At 45.1% G+C, this 22,575-nt stretch overlaps 1 long non-coding RNA gene across 1 annotated transcript; it reads right to left on the bottom strand.

The window, feature by feature from the left end:
* Positions 1-17,465: 17,465 nt before the first annotated feature.
* Positions 17,466-18,981, bottom strand: LOC142003376 (uncharacterized). Its single transcript, XR_012642817.1, has 3 exons — positions 18,946-18,981; positions 18,205-18,252; positions 17,466-17,531 (listed from the first exon to the last, which is right to left on the bottom strand). It is a non-coding gene; the product is annotated as an uncharacterized LOC142003376 (long non-coding RNA).
* Positions 18,982-22,575: the final 3,594 nt, after the last annotated feature.

Raw genomic sequence — 22,575 nt, 5'->3', positions numbered from 1 at the left:
ATACAAAGCATCTGGGCATTGTTGGCACATGATGGCATATACGATGTTAGTAGAGGAGCATGAGAAAGTGCCCGTGATTCTGTGAGTAACCTGGTTAGGTCCAGTGATGATATTTCCAGAGAAGATATGTGGACAAAGCTGGCAGCGGGCGTTGTTGCAGGGAAAGGTTCCAGGACTGGTATTCCCGGGGTATAGACTGTGGCTGTTAGTGAGGATCCTCATGAGGTTGGGAGGTTGTCTGTAGGAGAGAACAGGCATGTCACCCAGGGCCTTTTTGTTTTGATAGGATTCAAAAAAGAATGAGACTGGAGGATAGGTCCATTGATGGCTATTAGCCAAGACTGTCAGGGACACAGCTCTGTGCTCTGAGGATACATCTATACAGTGAAATTATTTCAAAATAATGGCTGATATTCCGAAATAACTTGGCGAGGATCTACACAACGCAGCTGCTCTTTTGAAACAATTTTGAAATAGCAGTCAGCTTATTTTAAAACTGGTAAGCCTCATTCCACAAAGAACAGTGCCTAGTTTGACTTTCATGTAATGTAGGCACATTATTCCAGAATAGCTTATTTTGGAATAGTAACTCCGGAATAGGCTAGTCTGGAATAACTCTGTAGTGTAGACAGACCCTGGGTGTCCCTAAACCTCTAATTGCCAGAAGCTGGGACTGGACAACAGGTGATGAATCAGTCAGGAATTGCCCTTTTCTCTTCATTCCCTCTGAAGCACCTGGGCCTGGCTACTGCCAGAAGACAGGCCCCTGGGCTAGATCCGACTCCATGCTTACATGCAGACGGTTCCCTACACAGCTTTCTTAGTTCTAGGACTAGGTGACAGTGGTGGTTTAATTGGATGTAGGAGAGAACTCCGAGCACCCTCACCGTGGCCCTGGCAGAAGGGGAAGCAGAATTTACAGGGACAAATTCTGCTATCATTGTCCCTAGGTAAATCCAGAGTGACTCCACTTAAGTCAAATGGAGGTGGCTCCCTGCAAAGGCAATCAGAGTCTGCCCCTTATAGTTGGTAGATACGACCTGCAACTTGGACAACACTGTACCAATATGTAATGGCCATTCTGTTAATGAATGCCCAGGAATGGAAATCCAGAGCTGCTCCAGCTTGCAGTCTATGGACTAGCAATATGTATACGCTGTGGATCCCCCTTCTGGCCCCTCAATAGTTAGCAGCCTGTCTGCTGCTTCTGCCTGAGCTACAGGCTTACTCCACAAACAGCACAGAGCAGCTCCTGTCCGGGGGTGAATTCACCTCTGGCGCTGCCTCCCCTGCAGAGTTCCCTCCACTTTTTCCATTCATAGGCAGAATAATTTTTGTTATGTGCACCACAGCATATGTGGATGTGCACCACAAACAGACACACACACTGCCCACTGTGGATGCTTTGCTAATCAGGTGGGCGGCACCTGAATGTCTCCTGGGAGGCTGCCCAAGCGCTCAGCTTACAGGGAACTCTGCTCCCCTGTTAGTCTCAGGATTTCTATGTAAAGCATCAGTAGGCCTTACCCTGGGCACCCTCCATTCCCACTGATCTCCTGGGAACTGGGGAAAGCTCTTTGTACTCCTTGGACAGAAAGGCCCAGTAAGAAATGTACAAATGATCCCCCTGGAGGCAGGAGGTCAGTGGACCCAATCCTGCAGGGTGCAGATTCAATGAAATATTTTTTCCAATAGAAAAGGCAAGCTTGGTAATGCAGAACTGGAGGAGATTTCACTGAATTACTTCTGTCCGGGGTGGGGGGCTGTGTGAAAAAAATGAGGAAAAAATGGGAACATTTCAGTTTTTCAACCGGAAATGGCTTGTTTTGTGGAGAAAACGCCCTCTGATTTGATGGCCAATAAAACTTTTAACACTTCGCAGCAGCAAGATGCAACATTTCACTCCACCCAGAACAAAATTTTCCCCCAACTCCTCAAGTCACCGAAAATTTAGTTGGAACTGAACTGCGATCCCAGCCCTCTCCCTGCCTCCGGTTTTTCAGAATTGCCCAGGAGCCAAAAATTCCATGATTTGGCCCACTCTGCGGCATGGCCTACTCCTGTAAGTGGGCCTCATCCTGCGATGTAAGCCCAGAGTGTGGATCGGGGGCTTTTGAGGCAAAAAAAAGCAGAGTTGTGCAACTTGAGCAAAGCAGCCGTGTTCCACAGATCTGCGCAGTCAGGCACAGAAGGGTAACATGCCGCACCCGTGGCCACTGGAAGACACTGAGTGCTTGGAGACTGAACTGGCAAGGCGCTATGGGCTCCCACAAGCTGCTAGCACAAGCATGTCAATCATGCAGCCTGCGGGCCACATATGGCCCCGTGGAATATCTTTGTGGTCCCTGGGCTAGGAGCCAGCCGGGGTTCAGAGTACCTTAAATTTATATTTAAACCGAAAATTATTATACCTGTGCAAATAACAATTTTGCACATCACATTTTATGAACTATTCATACAATTATAAAACAATACAATTCATAGGACGTATTAAATTCTCAACTAAAATGATCGTATTATATTCAAACAAGAACTGAAAAAAATATAAAACATACCTCAAACATAATCAGTAATAATAATTATGACTTTCCAATGAAAGTACATTTTCTTGGGGGCCCTGAAAGCTATGGGTCGTCATTAGTGCGGCTCTCAGTAGGCTTTGAGTTTGACATGCCTGTAGCATAACCCGCTAGTGAATGTGTCTCATGGGCCCACTCTGTACCAGTCCACAGGGGATAGAAGTTAGTTCAGGCCCTTGACTCCAGCCAGTCCTGCCTTTTAGCTCTGATTCCCGCTGAGTATTGGCCATCACACTAGCTCTTGAATTCCCTACCCCACTGCAGCTGAGTGGGAAGTGGGATCAGCAGTAGAAATCTTTCCCCCCAGGTCTCCAAATGTTCTGTGCTGCTCTGACCCAGCCAGAGGGAGTGGAGGGCAGAGAGCAGAATGAAATCAAGCCAATCTCATCTCCCTAATTGCTTCAAAGGTGCTCTTCACTTTATTGGCGTGCTGCCTAAGTGAGGTTGTTATGGGGGCACTAGACATTTCCTGAATGTCCCTCTCCAAAGGCAGAACACCTCTTTCAACAGCAATTTATTTGCATGACTTCCTCCCCAGCATAGATAAGAAGCCGCCTTTGCAGCGGGGGAGAGGAAGAGAAGGAGGGGGAGGTGGTGGTACATTTATGATCTGGTGGGAGGCAGATAAGAAACCACTTGAGTGGCTGGGATGAAAGAAAGAGCAATTGATTTCTCCATCAAGTGTCTTACATCGAATTCAAGTGGACCCTGCTGCAGGTAATAGAGAAAATTTGCTGAGCCTCCCAGAGCAACTAATCACTGAGAAAATGGAATAAAATTCAAGGCAGCCACATTTATCCTCTTAGCTTCACCCAGGGGATTTCTGGGGTCATAGCGAGAGCTGGGCAAAATTTTTTTGCACTAAACTTTTTGTGACCAAAAAATGCAGATCTGGTAAGTCCATAATGCATCAAGATTTTGTGTCAGTTTAACTAAATTGTTTGCTTTCAGGAAATAACTAAAAATACTCTGAAAGATTAGAGATGCCCAGATTGGACATTTTCCAAAGACAATGTTTAAAGTGTGGACTTTTGGTTTCAAAATTTCCTTTAATACCATTTTAAAAAAACTCCAAATCAAATGTTTTGATTATGTCAGAGAGTAAACCATTTTTCAACATGAAATGACTTTTTTTTTTTTTAATTCGGTGAAGATGAAATGAAATGGTGGATTTCTGGCCCAACTGGACTGAAGTTTTTTTTGATATTTTGAAATTGTAAACAAATCCATTTTCACCCAGGTCTCATCATGACCCTCCTCCCCCCAATAAGATGTAAACATCTTTGTTTTCATATATAGCTAATTAGGAGAACATCTGATTAGATGGAAGAGGGGTTACAGTATGGAATAGCAGATTCCAGGATAGGCAAGCCTGAGATTCAAATCACCAGCTTAGATAATTTATACAAACTTCACCGCACCACGCAAACATGCTTCCTATATTCCCATCAAGACTGACCTCCCAAACAGGTAAGTGACCAGTTTCTTGGCTGAATTGGGGTCTATGAACTGTGGTCTATATCTCCTTAAACACAGAACAAGTCTGCCCTTAAAATCTACGCCATGCCAGGGATGATTTCTTTTTTGTGTTTGTACAGCACCTAACACCTTGCCCCAGCCTTGCTCACCTTGCCCTAACGTTGGGCCTGTAAGCTCCAAATTCCCACCGAGACTCTGGGCCTGGTGAGCTGCTGTGGTTTGTAACCAGTGTTTGTAAGGAGACATTACCCACAAAATATTGGCCCCTGGTTCCTGAAACCTTTATTATTATTTATATCAAAGCCTCAAGAGTGACTGGGGCCCCATTTTGTTAGGTGCTATACTAATACAGAAAAGAAATCATCCCTGGCCTGGAAGGATTTATAATTTAGTGACTCAAACATTTTAAGGGCAGAAGGATTGTTATGATCAGGTCATCTGACCTCAGTTTCCCCTTCTGCCATTTGTTTATTTAGATTGCAAACTCTTGGGGAAGGATCCAGTGATTCTTTCTTACTCATGTCTGTGCAGCCCCTGGCCCAACGGGCCCCTGATCCTTTTTGAGGCCTTTAGATGTTAATGTTAAATCCTGCCAGTTCTTGGGAATTTATCACAAGTCTTGTGATACATGGAAATTTACTTGAAGCCTCCTTCCTAGAGACAAGTAAGAACCTTTACTTTCCTTCTGAATGTTTTGAGCCCTCCTTTCAGAAACAGGCTTGGAAAAACCCTAAGTTCTCAAAACTCAGGAAACCAATAAATACAGCCCATTATGCTTTAAACGAAAAAATTCATGATTTTAAAGATCTTCATTTTTTAACATTTGGCATTGGCAATACCATGTAGTAATAACAACAATGGGTATTATCTAGTTCAGTGGTTCTCAGCCTGGGGCCTGCAGACCCCTAGGGCTCAGTGAGGGTATTGCAAGGGGTCAATGAAAAAAATAAAAGATGATCAGAGAAAATGAGTTTTAAATAAATGGCAAAGTTGCAATAAATATCTTCCAATAATGTTATTAATTGCTGCCTGAAAATATGCTGCGGTTTCCTCTTCTTCATTTAATGAAGTGTACATAGCAGCTAGAAATTGGCTTAGGTGGGGATCCACAAACAGTCTTGGGGGGGATGGTTGGGGTCTGCAAATGGTTTGGGGGAACAGTGAGGGTCCACACCAGTGAAAAGGTTGGGAACCACTGATCTTGTCCTTTCTATCCTTAGATCTCAACCCACTGCACAAAGGAGATCAATACATTTATGCCCATTTTACTGATGGGGAAACTGAGGAACACAACTAACTGGCTTACATTCACTCAGCAGGCCAGAAGCACAGCCAGGACTAGAACTTAGACATGGAAAGAAACAAATGGACAAGAGGCTCACACCAACCTTTATCAAGTAGATATTTGATGTAGCATCACCCAAATGACCTGTAAGTTATCCTAGGAAAAGTGCAAACGCTTCAGAGTCAGGAATCCATTGATGGAGGCCAGATTTTTACTTGCCTCCAAAGCAAGAAGGGAAGCATGACAGTGAAAGTGACATTTACACTCGCCACATCAGTTGATTTCTTTATTCATCTGTTCAAATTCCCCACTGCCTTGGGCTTAATCTACCTTTAAAACGTGTGTTGCAGCCCATAACATTAATTGAGGACATTTCAAAGCGCACAAGGACTTCTGGGGCATCTGCTGCCTGAAGCGGCCGTTTATATGGTGCTGCTTTTCTCATTTTGTTTCTCCTTACCATTCCAATCCCTCCCTTGCAGCTCTGAGACACAGTTCCAGAGGAGACCCCACAGACAAAGTTATCAGTACCCATCGCTATTTTACAGGTAAAATTCTCCCTGTTGGGTTCCTTCTGATGCAGATAGATGGCCTAATGTGGTTTTGGTTTTAAAAAGACTTTTGCTGCTGCTGTGGTTTTTGTTTACCCTTTAAACTCTTATTTTCTGTTTTTGCCGGAAGGGCATTGAGGAATTGTCTCAGACTCGGGGTATGTCTACACTATAGAGTTACTCCAGAATAGTTTATTCAGCAGTTATTATTCCAAAATATGCTATTCTGAAATAATGCGTCCACACTACAGGGAAGCTGAAAATAAGCAAAACTTATTGTGAAATAGTCCACACACAATAGAACCTATTTTGGATTAGAGCCCCTGGAAGTACTGATTTCAGGGGGGCTAATCTGAAATACTATGTCTACACAGCAGCTTTACTTCAGAAGAAACTATTTTGGAATAGCTTATTTTGAAATTGCCCTTATTCCCTATCTGCATGGCCCCTATTCCAACATATGTATTTCGGATAGGCCCTATGGCTGTGTCTACACTTGCATGCCTCTTTCGAAAGAGGAATGCAAATGAGGGAAATCAAAAATGTAAATGAGGTGCAGTTTTCATATTCTTCTTTCAGAAGAAGAAAATCAGTGTACACAGCTCTTCTGAAAGTAAATCCCATCTTCAAAAGAACCCTTCTTCCCATTTTTTAGGAAGAAGACTTCTTTTGAAGCTAGGGTTTACTGTCAAAAGAGCCGTGTCTACACTGCTTTTCTTCTTTCAAGAGAAGAATATGCAAATGAGGTGTCAGATATGCAAATGTACACCCCATTTGCATTTTTGATTTCCCTCATTTGCATGCCTCTTTCGAAAGAGGAATGCAAGTGTAGACACAGCCAATTTCTTGTGGAATGCAGTTTACCAAATTCAAAATAAGTTTTCCCACTAGTTCAAAATTATTTCAGAAGTGTGGTTGAGTAGCGAAGTTCAAAATAGCAACTGTGATTCCAAAGTAACTTTGCTATGTAGACACACCCTCAGAGATGCTTATCTTCAGCTCTCTGGCCTTATACTGAGGAATGTGTGGTGAGGGAAGCAAACAAATTTTATAATAGTTAAGGTCAGAAGGGATTATTAGATGTCCTGGACTGACCTCCTGGCCAAAGATTTTCACCCACTTATCCCTTTATTGTGCCCATTAACTGCTTTTTGGTTTAAGCATCTCTTCCAAAACAAAGCATTCATGAAACAATGGAGAATCCATCACTTCCTTTGGGAGTTTGTTCCAAATAGTCAGTCACTTGATTATTGAGAAAAGGCCTTATTCTAGTTTGATGTTTCCAGACATTCATTCTTGTTATGCCTTTTTTGTGGTAGGTTAAAGAACCCTATAATATCTAGTACTTTCTCCCTGTGAAAACAGTTACACCATGTAATCTCATTCTTTAACAAAGACTCCCTTTCTCCCAAATGTCTATTGGGTGCTCATTTTAAATAGGCGTTAATGAAAACAAAAGCAAAGTACTAAAAAGTGTGACTAAACGTCTACTCAGGTCTCCACTGCTGCACCTCTCACTCTGTCATGATTGCATAATTCCTCTAGGTCACCAGTCCTCCGTAGGGTGATGTCTGGGGTAGGACTGGATTTCTGTTGGCGAATGGCATTGATTTCACCATCCATATCCACCCCGATGGAAAATAATTCCATAGCTAATAATTGACCTTGACAGATAGGCAAGCTATGAAAAATGCTGTGTGAAAACTTTCTGTCCTCCTACCCAAACATGCATAAAACATGTTGCAATGCTGGTGTCATGGGCAGCATTTAGATTGCTTTAATATTTTGACTGTCCACATCTACTACCATTAAATAAATATTGTCCCCTGCCCATCACAAAGTTTCCTGCCATGGGAAAATTCAAATTGCTAAAAATTGAGCAGTGGGAAGCTTTAAAATAAACAGTGCTATAATCTATTGAAATTAGAACTGAATTCTGCCAACCCTGTGTGCTGAGGACAATTCTGGAATTGCAAGGTCTCTTTTCAAAGGGGCAGCTGGCAGTTCCCTGGTTTTGCCTGCCCGCAGGGAGTCTGGAGCACAGCATGAGAGTAGAGTCCTTCATGAGTTTAAGGCCAGAATGGATTGTCAAGTCCTCTAGTACAGCAACCACCTGGGACCCACACACTTTTCTAAATATGCGTTAACAGTGCAAAGCAAACATGATTCTGGGATGCATTAACAGGAGTGTTGTGAGCAAGACATGAGAAATCATTCTGCTCTATTCAGCACTGATTAGACCTCAGCTGGAGTATTGTGTCCAGTTCTCGGCACCACATTTCAAGAAAGATGTGGAGAAATTGGAGAAGGTCCAGAGAAGAGCAACAAGAATGATGAAGGGTCTAGAGAACATAAATGATGAGGGAAGACTGAAAGAATCAGGCTTGTTTAGCTTAGAAAAGAGAAGATTTAGAGGGGACAGGATAGCAGTTTTCAAGTGCCTAAAAGGGAATTACAAGGATGAGGGAGAATATTTGTTCTCCTTGGCCTCTGAAGCTAGGACAAGGAGCAATGGGCTTAAATTGCAGCAAGGAAGATTTAGGTTGGATGTTAGGAAAAAAACTTCCTAACTCTCGGGGTGGTTAAACACTGGAATAAATTACCTAGGGAGGTTGTGGGATCTTCATCACTGGAGATATTTAAGAGCAGGTTAGATAGGCATCTATCAGGGATGGTCTAGAGCAAGGTTACCCAGCCTTTACATAGTTGGGACCCGGGTTTTTTCAGTACCTTTTTCTGCTGCTCAAAAATATAAATGCATATGAAAAATGAATACATTTTTACTCTTTATTATTTATTCACAATAATAATAGTACATAGTGATAATTTGCATATTTTCTAAGAACTGGTATTTTTTTTCCAAGGACTGACCGTGCACCACACTTTGGGAAATGCTGGTCTAGAGGGTGCTTGGTCCTGTCATGAGGGCAGGGGAGTGGACTTGACCTCTTGAGGTCCCTTCCAGTTCTAGCGTTCAATGATTCTGTTCATGACTGTGGAAATGAGAGCCACAGATTGTTATGCACCATAGGCAGAGATGAGGAGGGACCGACTTGCACCGTACTAAAGTCTCCAGCAATGGTAGGGAAATGATTAAAAGAGACATACCCAGATAACTCCAGCAGGCAGACCACCACTGCAAAGGAACGCAAAATACCTACTAATCTAACCTGGCAGAAAATTTGTTCTTGACCCTCCAGTCTGTTGAGCAGTCAGACCCTGAGCATGTGAACGCAAACTAGCCAGCCAACCGCCTGAGAGTAAGAATGCCTAGTGTCACCTCTGAGCCCTGTCCACTATCCCCTGCAGTGTCCCATCTCCAGCCATGGTCATCCCTGACATGTCAGGTGGGAAAGAAAAAAAAATCTTCCAGAATTCAGTGAGAGTGGCAGAAAAATCCCTTCCTGACCCCTGGGAAAAGCCAGTCTGTGAAGAGCTGAATTAAAGCTAGGTGGGGTGAGTGGTGCTTCACTGCCTTGTTTTCCTTCACTCTGGTTTGAGTTTTCATGTTATTGTCCTGCATTCTAAGAAATAAAGCAGGGTTATACTGCTACCTTTCAGCCACAGTATTTACCCATTTTCTGTGGGTGTTTCCTGTGAACGTGACACATAGAATTCCAGGAGACATACAGCATGAATTTCTCATGTTAAGAAGAGGAGAGAAAAAACGCTTTAAGGCCTGCTTCTTTGTAATAGTAGTAGAGATTGTGACCTCATTGTGGTAGGCCCAGTACACATACATAGGAGGAGATTGGCCTTGACCCAAACAATTTACAGTCTAAGTAGGCAAAGAGAGTGTTATAACGCCCATTTTATAGATGAAGAACTGAGGCATGATAATATTGACATGTGACGGTCCCAAGGTCACACAAGGAGAGTGTAGCAGTGATTTAGGGATTACAGGGATAGCTCAGTGGTTTGAGGATTAGCCTACTAAAGCCAGCGATGTGCCCTCAATCCTTGAGGGGGCCACTTTGGGATGGGGGCAAGAAAAACAAGAAATTCTGCTAGGGATGGTGATAGGCCCTGCTGTGAGGGTAGGGAACTAGACTCAATGACCTTTGAAGGTTCCTTTCAGTTCTGAGATAGGCATATCTCCATATATTAATTGACCCTGAGATTTGTTAGCCTTGAATGACTCCACTATGAGGTAATTAACCTATCGTACTGATATGGCCCCCATTATCATGCTATTTAAGTGACATGAAACCTGTAACAAAACCCACAAAATATCAAGACCTAGTAACTACTTTGTTTCTAAAATGCTACTGTACTGCTTGTTGTTTGTGAGGCTAAACACTAGGCCCTCTGAGACTTTGGACTCTTCCATGTATTTCTCCTCATATGCCATGGCAAAGCAGCTCTTATTCCTATTGTACAGAATAGGAGCTGGAGCAACGAGAGGCTAAGTGACTTGCCCAAGGTCACAGAGGGAATGTGTGGCAAAGCAGGGCCTTGAACACAGCTCAGTGCCCTAACCACTGTGACATGAAGTTTCTCCTCCTGACACCTCGTGTCATTAGAGATTTCATCTGAGATATTATCTCCCTTTTACACAAGGGGAAAAAGGTAGATTAAATGACTTGCATGGCTATTGGAAGGAACACATGGCACAGGCAAGAAGTGGACCCAGGAGTCCTGCATCCATCCCAGTTCCTTAACTGCAAAGCCTGGGGATTCCTGGCCCATGTCAGAGAGGATCTGTCTTCACTCCCACATCAACTTAGTCTGGGTTCTTTCCTGGCTGTTGCCCTATGCCTGCCCTTCACCCACACACAAAACCTTTCCTTTGAGTGTGGGGTGGTGATGCTTTCAACCCTGGCTTACTGGATCAGCTAGGGCCCTGGCATGGAGCATGTGTGCCACTCTCTCTGAGTCTGGAACCCACCCACTTGGCAGTGAGGATAATGGCTGTCCACCTTCAATTCTGCTAGTCCTCCAGCACCTCATGCGAATAAGGGGACTTCGAAGAAGGTGGCGTCCTTTCGAAAAGGAGCCCCGTCTGGACGCGCCGCGCAGCGGCAAGGCTCGTCAATTTCGAAGCGCGGCTGCCGCCCGCATGCTAATGAAGCGCTGAATATGCATTTCAGCGCTTAATTAGTAAACTTCGAAATGGCCATTTGCATGGCCATTTCGAAGTTTGGGGCACGTGTAGACACAGCCCTAGAGAGGTTCTGGTTACTGCAGTGCAAAGCACCTAGAAGTGTGTCCCCAGAAGTCCTAGCAACACACATGGGGAGAGGCAGGCTGGGGACAACACATGTATGTCTACACAGCCAGTGCAAGCACACCCTCCAGCTCAGGTAGCCTCAAGAGTTTGGAGGCTGCTGCACAACCTGGCAGGCTGGCTTCCTCTGGCTGTGTGCACGCACCCAAAAGCAAGGGCAGGTCCAGATTAGTGCTCATTTTGTTATAAGTTTAAGTTCCTCATGGGTGCAGAAAAGACACACACACACACACACACACACACACACACACACACACACACACACACACACACACACACACACACACACACACACACACACACACACACACACAGAGTCTGGCCAGTGCTGTGTCAGTGGGAGACGCCTTCAGACTTTGCACTGCGACTGATCCCAGCAGGGCAAGGCTAACCCAGGCTCATACCCAAGTGTCATCTACTCTGCAGTGAAGATGCACTCAAAAAGGCCACCAAATCCATTATTTCCTTCTCCTGAGCTGCAGCCTACCTGGAAGCTGAGTTGGAGATTAAATGTGACACAAATAAAGGTCACGGGGTTAGGCTTGGGCCCTTGAGATGAACACACAGGCTCTCGGAGTGGGACGTTAACAACCTCGAGGGCACCTCTCCATTAAACTGAAGAGCTCTCGGTTCACTTGCATAACCAGTTTCCCACCAGCCTGGAAAACGGCTGGTGTTTGTGCAAGAAGTCAAATAACTCAGGGATCAACACTTCACAGCCCTACAAACGGGTGGGCTGGTCCTTCTCCTGCTGAAACCAAGGGCAGTTTTGTACTCAGTAGCTTAGGAGAAGGAGAAGTCTTGAGTGATGTGAACTCCATTGCTATGGCAAATGGTGTGGGGGTACAAGGCCCCCAAAACCCCATCCATATGTTTTGACCCTGTCCTTGTGCCACAACTCTTAGCTTTCACCAGTTCACACCTCTTGAAGCTATTGTTTCATGCTGTCTGCAAACCCTGGCAGGCAGGGACCATACTCAGGTCAAGTTTTCAAGCTTTCCTTGGCATCCATGAGAGCTGGAAATATACATATGAAAGCAAAGACTCTCTTCTCATATGTTTTCACAAGTTATAGCCCTAGATATGACTCTATAGTGCCTCTACCTTAATCCAGTCCTGCTCCACTGGTTTCAAATATACAAATCACAGGGAGAAAGTGCATTCTATTGCTAAATTTAAGGACTGAGCGAGCCGGTATCAGGACTGCCTTATTCTTACCTTGGTTCCACCACTGACTGAAGGTGTAACCTGGGTCAAATACTGTCTTGCTGTGCCTCAGTTTCTCCATCTGAAAAGAGAGATAGCATTTGCCTCCCTTTCAAGGAGGTAGAAGAGCTGAGAATTAAGCAGCCCTGGTGAGGAGATCTCAAGCAGCTTGTATGCCATATAGGGCAGGGACTGTCAACATTTCTCTGTAAGTGCCCTGCACAATGAGGGCATGATCTCAGATGGGGTCTTGATATGCTCCCGCAGTAAAGATGATGATTTGTCATGGCAGATGGTGCTGTTACACATAAACACTCACGTTCTGTTTCTCAGCCTGTGAGTGAGTTTTTAGCCTTGGAAGAAATGCACTTGTTGTTAGTATTCAGTTGCATAAGTGTTCTGGGCCAAAGAAGAATTTGCTGTCTGCTTTGGTGTCTGATTAGAGTCCACTCTTGAGGATCAGTTGCTCCCAAGCACTGGTGCCGATTGAGATGCCCAGAAAACGGGATTATCCTACCTGTCATTTGACCATCTCTGTTCCAGGACTGCTATTTGTGTGTAAATCAACTTACACTTATCTGATTTCTCCTCCACTGGAAAGCCAACATGCAAAGCCTTGACACCAGATGCTATTAGACAAAGGGGCAATACTAGTGTTAAAGGAACAGATCATCAGTATTAATCAATATTAATGATAATAAAAGAGACTGTGTCCAACCTCCAAAGGGAACAATCAGAAAAAGGTCAAGGCCCAATGAGAAAACTCCAGCTGGAAAAGCCAGACACCAGCTCTGACAGTGTAATATTTCCATCTCCACCAAATCCCAGATGTTCCAGGACAGTTTACAGGATCAGCAATTTTGTGCAAAATAAACAGGCTGGCCACAAAGCGCCGGGCTCAGCAGTTCTTGAAAGGAGCAAGATTTGCTAAGGGCTGCTTTGTAAACAGCATCCTGTTTTCTCAGCTCAGAAAAAAGGCCTCCCCATGAGTGGCTGTCAGATACATTTTGAGGGTTGGTTGTTGTTTTCCAGTTGATGTCCAGGCTGAGGAGAACAAGGGGAGAAGGGTCGGCAGCAGCTCCGCTAATGGTGCTGCTCATGCCGCTGTCCTCTTTATGCCCCATAAGAGGACTTCCTGCATTTCAGATCTGATGAGCTTCCTCACAAAACTTGTATAACCCTCCCCAACCATATGCTACAAGTGGCACTTTGTCCCCCTCTAGTGGGCAACTGGTGATATGGTCACAGCATACACAGAGAAATTATAGAAACAACCGACAATTCCAACACAAAGTTGTCAAAGTTCGGATTCGAGTCCATTCTTGAGGCCGAGTTGCTCCCAGGAAGTGGCACTGATTGAGATTCCCAGGAGATGGGATCATCCTGCCCACTGGGCTACAGGCAGAGGCCCAGGAGCCTGCCACCGCCTTGTGTATCAGAACTAGGTGTTTTAGCTCAGAATAGAGAAGCACATATTAAACTCTAGACATCCAAGGTTCAATCACTGCTGCTGATTGCTCAGACAGCGCCACCTTGTAGGAGCTCTGCTGTGGCAGGTTATCCTCTGTAGCATGATGACTGGACCAGTATGATGCATGGAACAAGAGGAAGTGAGTCGTGTTTCAGGGGATAACAAGAGAGCCGCAGAGAGGAAAGTCCAAACTGCTAGTCCCCAAGCTAAACAGCCTCCACCTGTAAACCTGGCCATTCAGCATACTTAATACAGATCTCTTTGAACAACTCTGCCCGCAGCATCCCTGACTGCTGATGTGACACCATCCCCTGCTGCAGTACCAAATCAGACCAGAGAGGATGACGATGCACTGAGCCCTACTGCTCAGTGACCAATATCTGAGTCTCTGAAGGGTTGAGCTGAGTGCTTGAAACCACCTCAGCAATTCTGGTGCCATGCAGCTCCAGCTGCACAAGTGTACGTTAGAGCACCTCTGGGCTGCTTTAGCTCTCTCTCTGCTTCTGTGAACCCCCCATGGGCCCTGGGGAGCAGAGAAGAAGAAGAAGCAGAGAATAAGAATAACCACACTCCTAATCTGCCCCCTACTCCAGGGAGTGGGTGATGGGCCAATGCAGAGCCAGCACTAGCCCCATAGTGGCTGGAGAGATTCCCTATGCATGTGGGAATTTCAGGGCAATGGATATATTTGTGCCCATTTTGAGATCCCTTTACTGTGCCAGGGCAGCTTAGTGTGATGAAGGCTATGCCCACACTGCAGCTGGAATGTGCAATTCCAGGCTCCTGGGAACACTTCTTATCAAGGGTCATGTGCTAAAAATAGAAGGGCAGCTGCAACAGGGGCCAGCAGATCACAAACAGGATCGAACCCAAACCTTTAGCTCCTCCTTCTGCTCCTATCACCATGACTAAATGTAACCCACACACCTATTAGAAGTGGTTCACTGTCCTGTCGGCAACATCTACACTCGATGGTTTTGTCAACAAAGCTGGCGTTTTGTCAACAAAACCCATGGTGTGTCCACACTAAAAATGCGTTGTGGACAGAACTTGGCACTTTTGTCAACAGCCTTCTGCCTCTCCCCCACGAGGCAGAACGCCTTTCTTGACAGAATCTGTTGACAAAAAAGTTGTGTGGATGCTCCGGGTGGCCTTCCGGGTCACTGGGCAGCCCTGTCTGCTGTGCTTCTGGTTGGTTGCTCTGTCGAGAGAGCGTCCGGGCAGCCCGTCCGCTGTCTGTCACCAGAGCGATCCGCTTTCGTGTGTGGCTCCAATCTGTCGACACAAGTTTTGTCGGAAGAGATCTTGCAACAGCAACTTCTGTTGACAGATTGCTGTAGTGTAGACATAGACACACCAGACCACTTACAGAGAGAAAAACAAGTCTCCCCTAGAGCCTTAGCTGAGAGGTGGCTCAAACTGTAGAAGCACATTCACTCAGGTCCTGGTGTCACCTGAGAACAGTATGCAGAAAAAGGTTTCTGCTTTTACAGGCCCGGACCCCCTAACGTTCCTATCACCATGCACATTGAACACCTCTTAAATAAAAGGTAAACAATAACGATTAATTTAACAATGAGTGTAAGCTTAATAAAACCTTCCGGTTGTCAGAACTACTTACAAGTGAGCAGCGTTACCCCTTGAGCTCCAGCAGAGTTCTCCCCGAAACTCCCCTTCCCACAGTCGCTCCTACCGCAGTCCAAAATGACACGTGGATGGCAGGTAAGTAGAGCGGTTCCTCAGGAAGGAAAGGGGAAAGCTGGGGAGTCTGCCTCCTAGATGCTCTCTTCCAGGCACACGAACAGATGGAATTCTTCTCTTCTATCTTCTGCCTTCTGCTCTCGACTCGTGGTCCTGCGCGTAGCAATGCCTAGGAGAAATGATGGCCTGCGTGTGGGTAAGACACTACGCTCCCTTGTCTTAGTCTTAAATTTAAAACTGAATAAAGCTCCTGGCCTACAAGGTCTCCACACTCCCTATTCTACAGTAGAGCCGTGTCTACACGTGCACGCTACTTCGAAGTAGCGGCACTAACTTCGAAATAGCGCCCATCATGGCTACATGCGCCGGGCGCTATTTCGAAGTTAACTTTGACGTTAGGCGGTGAGACGTCGAAGCCGCTAACCCCATGAGGGGATAGGAATAGCGCCCTTAACGGCGAAGTAGGGACCATGTAGTCGTTGCGCGTCCCGCAACATCGAAATTGCGGGGTCCTCCATGGCGGCCATCAGCTGAGGGGTTGAGAGACGCTCTCTCTCCAGCCCCTGCGGGGCTCAATGGTCACCGTGGGCAGCAGCCCTTAGCCCAGGGCTTCTGGCTGCTGCTGCTGCAGCTGGAGATCCATGCTGCATGCACAGGGTCTGCAACCAGTTGTCGGCTCTGTGGATCTTGTGTTGTTTAGTGCAACTGTGTCTGGGAGGGGCCCTTTAAGGGAGCGGCTTGCTGTTGAGTCTGCCCTGTGACCCTGTCTGCAGCTGTGCCTGGTACCCTTATTTCGATGTGTGCTACTGTGGCGTGTAGACGTTCCCTCGCAGCGCCTATTTCGATGTGGTGCTGCCCAGCGTCGATGTTGAACGTCGACGTTGCCAGCCCTGGAGGACGTGTAGACGTTATTCATCGAAATAGCCTATTTCGATGTCGCTACATCAAAATAGGCTACTTTGATGTAGGCTTCACGTGTAGACGTAGCTTAGGAGTGTTTCACCCTAGCCGCCAGGGGGTCTCCTCTTCCCCCAGTGCTTCAGCTCAAAGCTGGGGAGGCAGCAGAGGGACAGAGAGAGAGTCCAGAGTAGGCTGGGTCACCTCCTCTTACAGCTTCTTGTCTCCAGGCGTATTTGTACCATGTGACGCCCTTTTTTCCAGCCTTTAGTTCGCGCCCTTTTCTGAGGGGGGTGATGACTCAGCGATTTTTCCAGACTCCATTTTAAAGATGGATCCCAACGGGGACTCCATATTGAATAACAACTTTTAGTGAAACACCCTTAACACTGGGTTCAAGTAAATCTGTGGGTGGGGGCTCATTCAGGATTTCAACAGGGTCTCTGGAGCTTCAGAGACACTCTCCCAGCTAGGGGAAGTGTGTACATATTGGATTCGGTTCACTAGCTCATGTAGTGGTACCTAGACCAGATGCAGTGAAAGAATAAGTCTCCTCTACGGTCTTAGTTGCGAGCCAGCTGGTTTTTTACCTGAAACTGCAGGGGCTGATGCACTGAACTCCAGAGGTCCCAGGTCTGAGTCTGTCTATGGATGATTACATATACATTTGTTTTTAGCAGCCTAGTTTAACCCCAGCTCGTGTGGGCACGTCTCCTCAAGTGGCTCCTGTAGACAGACCCTGAGAATCAAATACATCAGGGAGCTGCTGCTGCCCATGGGACACTGTTCTAAGGGTAAAAAGGACCTTCCAGTCTGCAGGGCTATCAACGAATGCAACACTTTCCATGATGCTCTGAGCCCACTTTTAAAAGGGGAAAGAAGAAAAGGGAAAAAAAAAACCAAAAAACCGAAGAGCACAGATCCAGGAGGGAGAGACAAATCAAAATGACGACCACGCTCCAAAGCCCTAATAAATTACAATTGTAAGTTTCTCTGGAGACATAAAAAAGACTCAAGACTCAAATATAGATATATATAAAATACGTATATTTATATATATAAAATCACCCTCCTCCAGTGTCTTCAAGAGGAGACTTGTAAATTACCAGGCACATTTCACAGAGTTGGCAGACACCTAAAAATATAAGAAGAAGAGACACATTTGTTTCCTGAAAATGGATGGAGGGCTGCATTTTCCCCTCCCCCTCCCCTTTATTTAATAAAAAATGTAATAGTAAGTCAATGGCATAAATACTGAAGATGACAGAGCTGTTAGTTTATAGTTACAAATAAAATAAGGAGATGAATGGAGATATATAGGGAGTGCTTTAGAATAAATAGCTAGTCAGCTGCCATAAAACACAGGAATACATTGGATCTGTTTATTGGCAAATACATGCATATAGAGGTGTAGAGAAGAGCCAGAAAAATGAATAGAAAAGATGTGCTACGGTGACACTTAAGGAGCCAATCTGATGACCTTATGGAGGGTGAAACTGAGACAAACCTTGATTGTGGTCTATAAGATTTACCATTTGAATCAATGTTAAAAATTCCATTGTCTTGAATAGTGTAAGATCCAGCCTAGAGAACCCCTAGTTTTGAAAAATACTTTTTATTAGTAGATTTCAAGCATTTCTCAATCTTTATATCATGTTCATGTTGAATCCTCACAACACTGCTGTCAGGTAGGAAAGTATTTGCATCTCAGTTTTACAGATGGAGAAACAAAGCACAGAAAAGTTAAGTGACTTGACCTAGGTCATATAGGAAGTCTGTGGTAGAGCAAAGAATTGAGCTGGACTCACATACATGCTAAGGCAGTGTTCTAACCACTGGCATATCCTTCTTCGCTACTGCCAAAAAAAAAAAAGGCTATTAACCATTTGAAAATGGGTCAGACAAAACTAACAAGAACAATTCCAAGAGTAGATTGAAAAAATTCTGTTTAAATTGTTTTTTTTTAAAACAGAAAATTATGACTTTCACTTAAACATTTTTAGCAGCACATAGCTGCTTCCCTATAAGGTTCACAGTTTTGGGTTAGAAAATAGAACACCCACAATCTGAAAAATGTTTGGTTTTCCGTGGGTTTTAGCAAAAATATTTTCAATTTTTTATCTAATATTTGGGGCTTTTCAGCTGAAAATGTTCTGATTTTGGCTGTCAAAACCCAAACAGAATTAATTGGGGTGGTGGTTTTTGATTAAAAGTCAAAATTTTTCATGGAAAATATCAATGAAAATGATTTTTTTAAAAAAAAATTCTGATCAGCACTTGATGTGAGATCTGGAAAGCCTGACTCACAGTGCACGATGAAAGAAACTCAATTCTATTTTGTTCATCTAAGAACAAGTTAAAAGGTGACTTGATTTGGGTCAATAAGTACTTATAGAGGATATTTCTTGGTAGCAAAGAGCTCTTTAATTTGGCAGCCAACAGGAGGATGAGATCCAACAGTTTGAAGCTGAAGCCCGACAGATTCAGACTAGAAATAAACAGCAGGTTTCTTTTGTAAGTGAAGGTGATTAAGTATTGGAACAATTTACCTTGGGATGCAGTAGAATCTCCATCTTTTGAAGTCTTTTATTCTGGACTGTCTCTAAAAGACATGTTCGCCCTCAACCAGAAGTTATAGATGCATGCATCACTAGTTGAAGCTCTCTGGCCTATGTTATGCAGGAGGTCAGATTAGATGATCAGAAATGGTCCCTTCTGGCCTTCAATGTCTATGAATCAGAGAAAAGAATAATCAGATCCAACAACTGAAAGTTGAAATGAGACAAAATCAGACTAGAAATAAGGTGCAATTTTTAACCAGGAGAAAGATTAACCTTTGGAACAACTTACTCAAGGATGTGATGGGTTTTCCATCATTCCAAATCTTTAAATCAAGATTAGATGTCGTTTTAAATGAAACACCCCAATTCTGCCAGAAATTATGGGCTGGATGCTGGGCTCAGTAGGTGAAATTCTATGCTCTGTGCTTTGCAGGAGGGCTGAATAGACGACAGTAATGGTTCTTTCTGGCCTTAAATTCTATGAATCTATATGGGCTTTCCAGCCCCAGGAAAGCCACCATCAAAGCACCCCTGCTACTCAGCTGTCCTGTAACCTAAATCCTGCATTAATGGCTTATCAAAGCATACCAACGTGCCTCGGATCAACTTACTGAAAGCAGTCGCTAGACGTTTCCTTAATCCCTTGGGCGTTATAAAGTTGTCTGCACATTCCTCTTGGTGTGATTCAAACCTACCATGACCATTTGAAGCAGCACCTGGAATATGCCATTGCTTCATTAGAAGGGATATTTGTCATTTCAGCTCTTACTCCAGGGGTCCGGTAGGGCAAAGAACTGGTAGGTTATGCCCTCAAAGTGGAAGGGAGGGAATAAAGAACTAGTACCCAACCAGGAACGAGGCCTGTTGTTATCAGGTATTGTACACACATATCATGAGAGATGGCCCCTGCACCAGGAAACTTGCAATCCAAATAGACAAGACAGAAAAGCAATTGGAAGGGAAACAATTTTGCCGAAGGCCAGAGCCAAACTAAAAATCCAGGTGTCATGAGTCTTAATCTAATGCTGTATGCCACCCTGCAAAACACTGCAATCTTCTTTATAGAGCAGAAATGTTCAAGGGTGGGCCTCATGTGCTAGGAATTGTAAACACTTGGAATAAATGACAGTTCCTGCCCTAAAGAGTTTACAGCCTTAAGAGTTTCTTTAACTCCTGGTGGTTTCACTGGATTCTTGTCTACATCTTGATAGCATAGAAGCTCCTGGTTTGGAGTGATAAGTGTGAGGTTCACCATGACCCAGTATGCACAGGCATAGGCATGTGTAGCATCAACTTGGGCCATGGGGGTCACTTCCAGATGAAGGGGCTCAGAGTGTCAGGCTCAGACTGCAGTGTGTAATATTAAGGAGGGCAGGAATTGTCCCAAGGCTCAAACCTGGGACTCTCTAGGGCAGAATGCACAACCCTCTGCAACCTGAGCAAACCAGTCAAGCAGTGTTCCTGTAAGATGAGCGGATGGGCAGCCTCCCAGGAGAGATTCAAGTGCTGCCCAGCTGATTAGCAGAGTGCCCACAGCCACCCACAGTGGGCAGCCTGTGTTTCTATAGGTGGCGCACATCTGGACTTGCCTTTATACACATACCAAAGTTTATTCCACCCATGGGTGGAAAAATTAGATGGAACACTGCAGGAAGCTCATCAATCTCTAGTTGACTGTCACCTCACCACCACCAGGAGGAGATAATGCACCCCACCAAGGGGATGTGACTTGCAGGTGTGTCAGGACCTGATGGGGAAGAAAATAGTGAGTACTAACAGTCTCTTTAATCTAGCAGAGAAAGACGTAACAAGAAGCCAAGGCCAAGACTGGACATTAAAGCCAACCACAATCAGATTAGAATCTTATCCAAGAAAGCTCATTACCTAATAAATAAAATTGTTTGTTTTTAAGGTGGTACCGGACTGCCTGCATAGTTTTTAGCAGTGAGGGTAACTGACCATTGGAAAAACGCCCATCGGAAGTGGGGGATTCTCCCTAGCTTTTCCACTTCAAATTGGGAGGAAGCTGCGTTGACTCATTGGGCTGAGTGCAGAGGTAGCGGAGTGAAATTCTCTGGCCTGTGCTGTACAGAAGGTCAGATTACAAGCCTTGCAGATCCCTTCTGGCCTCAGTATCTACGAATCCCCCACTTCTCTGCAGCTTGCGTTAATCACTGAGCCTAGTTCTAAGGCAGAACAGGGGCATCTCACACTCCCTCCATGCCAGTGAAAATGATGAACAGAACATGCGGTGTGAATTAGCTCCAACCAACCAGGCAGCTTCCCACGTATTTAGTGTGATTATTTCAGCTGCAGACCCCGCTCTGCTTGATGCTGCCCAGACACCAAAGCAGACACAGCCCCCGAGTTAAGAAATCTGTTGTGTGTTTATGCCTGGAAATTCTTTAAAGTCAGAAAGGTGCCTCTGGAAGTCCCTGCTGTCCAACCTGAAGAAAGAGCTGGTGTTAAAAATTCCCTGCACCAGGACTTTGCTTTCCCACTGTCAGCTGAGCCACTTGAGGCTGGGATCAGAGCCATTTTCACCAGCGCAGGGGAGAAGGGGGGATGGCTCAGCTTTCAAAAAATCACAACTGGGTCTCCTGTTATATTTTTCCCAATAAAACAAGAGTGCTGGAAAAACGGGAAACTCCCCAGCTCAGACCTGTTCTGCCATTCTGCAGGCTCCCCTTTGCCCGTCTGTGCTCTGTCCCCTGACTTAGTATCCTCCATTATCACAGCCCCCTGTTCTTGTTTCCCATTTTCCAGGCATAAACACACATCAGAAGAGCTCCTCCTCCTCCTCCTCCTCTTTTCTTCCGAACCAGGTCTGGAAGAACACTGAGAAACACAAGCACCAAAGCCACCTCCCCAACCAAAGCTTTGAAAAATGAGTGAAAAAGTTCCAGGGGCTTAGACGTCATCACCAGTTGCACCCAGTTCCTTGGGTGTCCTTGAAAAATGGCCTGACCAAGGATGCTTCCCAGAGAGGTCTGACTTGCCAGGAAACCATTTTCATCATTAGAAGACATCTCCTCCTTCCAGCAGGCGCCTCTCCAGGCGGAGGTGAGAGGGGGTGACGCAGCAGAATGAAACCATATTTGTGTTCCCTCTGTCCTTTTCCAGCATTTGCCATTTAAATTGTGCCAGGTCTGAAATATACTCACTGGAGGAAGAAATCTGCACTGTCTATACCTCCCAACAGACCTTGCCAGGTCTCTCTCTCTCTCTCTCTCTTTTTATTACAATAAGCAGTGCTGATGCTCAGCAGAGCTGCAAAGTAAGGTCACCTGGCCTTTCCAAAGCGCATTTCTCCCCTTGTTAGGCAAAACAACAGTCTCTGAGCTGTGACCAGAATGCGCTGGGGGAGCTCCTAAGGGCAACTGTCCTTGTCTATTTGGAAATGTCAGAAAAAGTTCAGCTGTTCTTGGGAGCAGATCAGTTCTTGATTGGTTCCAGCCCCAGTTGGGAGGAAAAACTGAAACTCTCTCTTCCAGAGGCAGAAGAAGAAATCTGCCAGGTCTGAGGCTTATAGCTTCCAAAACTAGGCTAAGCACACAGATAAGGCTTGCACAGAGAGGCGGTGTTATGTAGTTGACAGGGCAGCAGGGTGGGAGTGCA

Source organism: Carettochelys insculpta, chromosome 29, assembly GCF_033958435.1.
Source record: "Carettochelys insculpta isolate YL-2023 chromosome 29, ASM3395843v1, whole genome shotgun sequence".
Taxonomy (NCBI): Eukaryota; Metazoa; Chordata; order Testudines; family Carettochelyidae; genus Carettochelys; species Carettochelys insculpta.
Note: the sequence above shows the minus strand (reverse complement) of the source record. Positions and strands in the feature narration are given on the sequence as shown.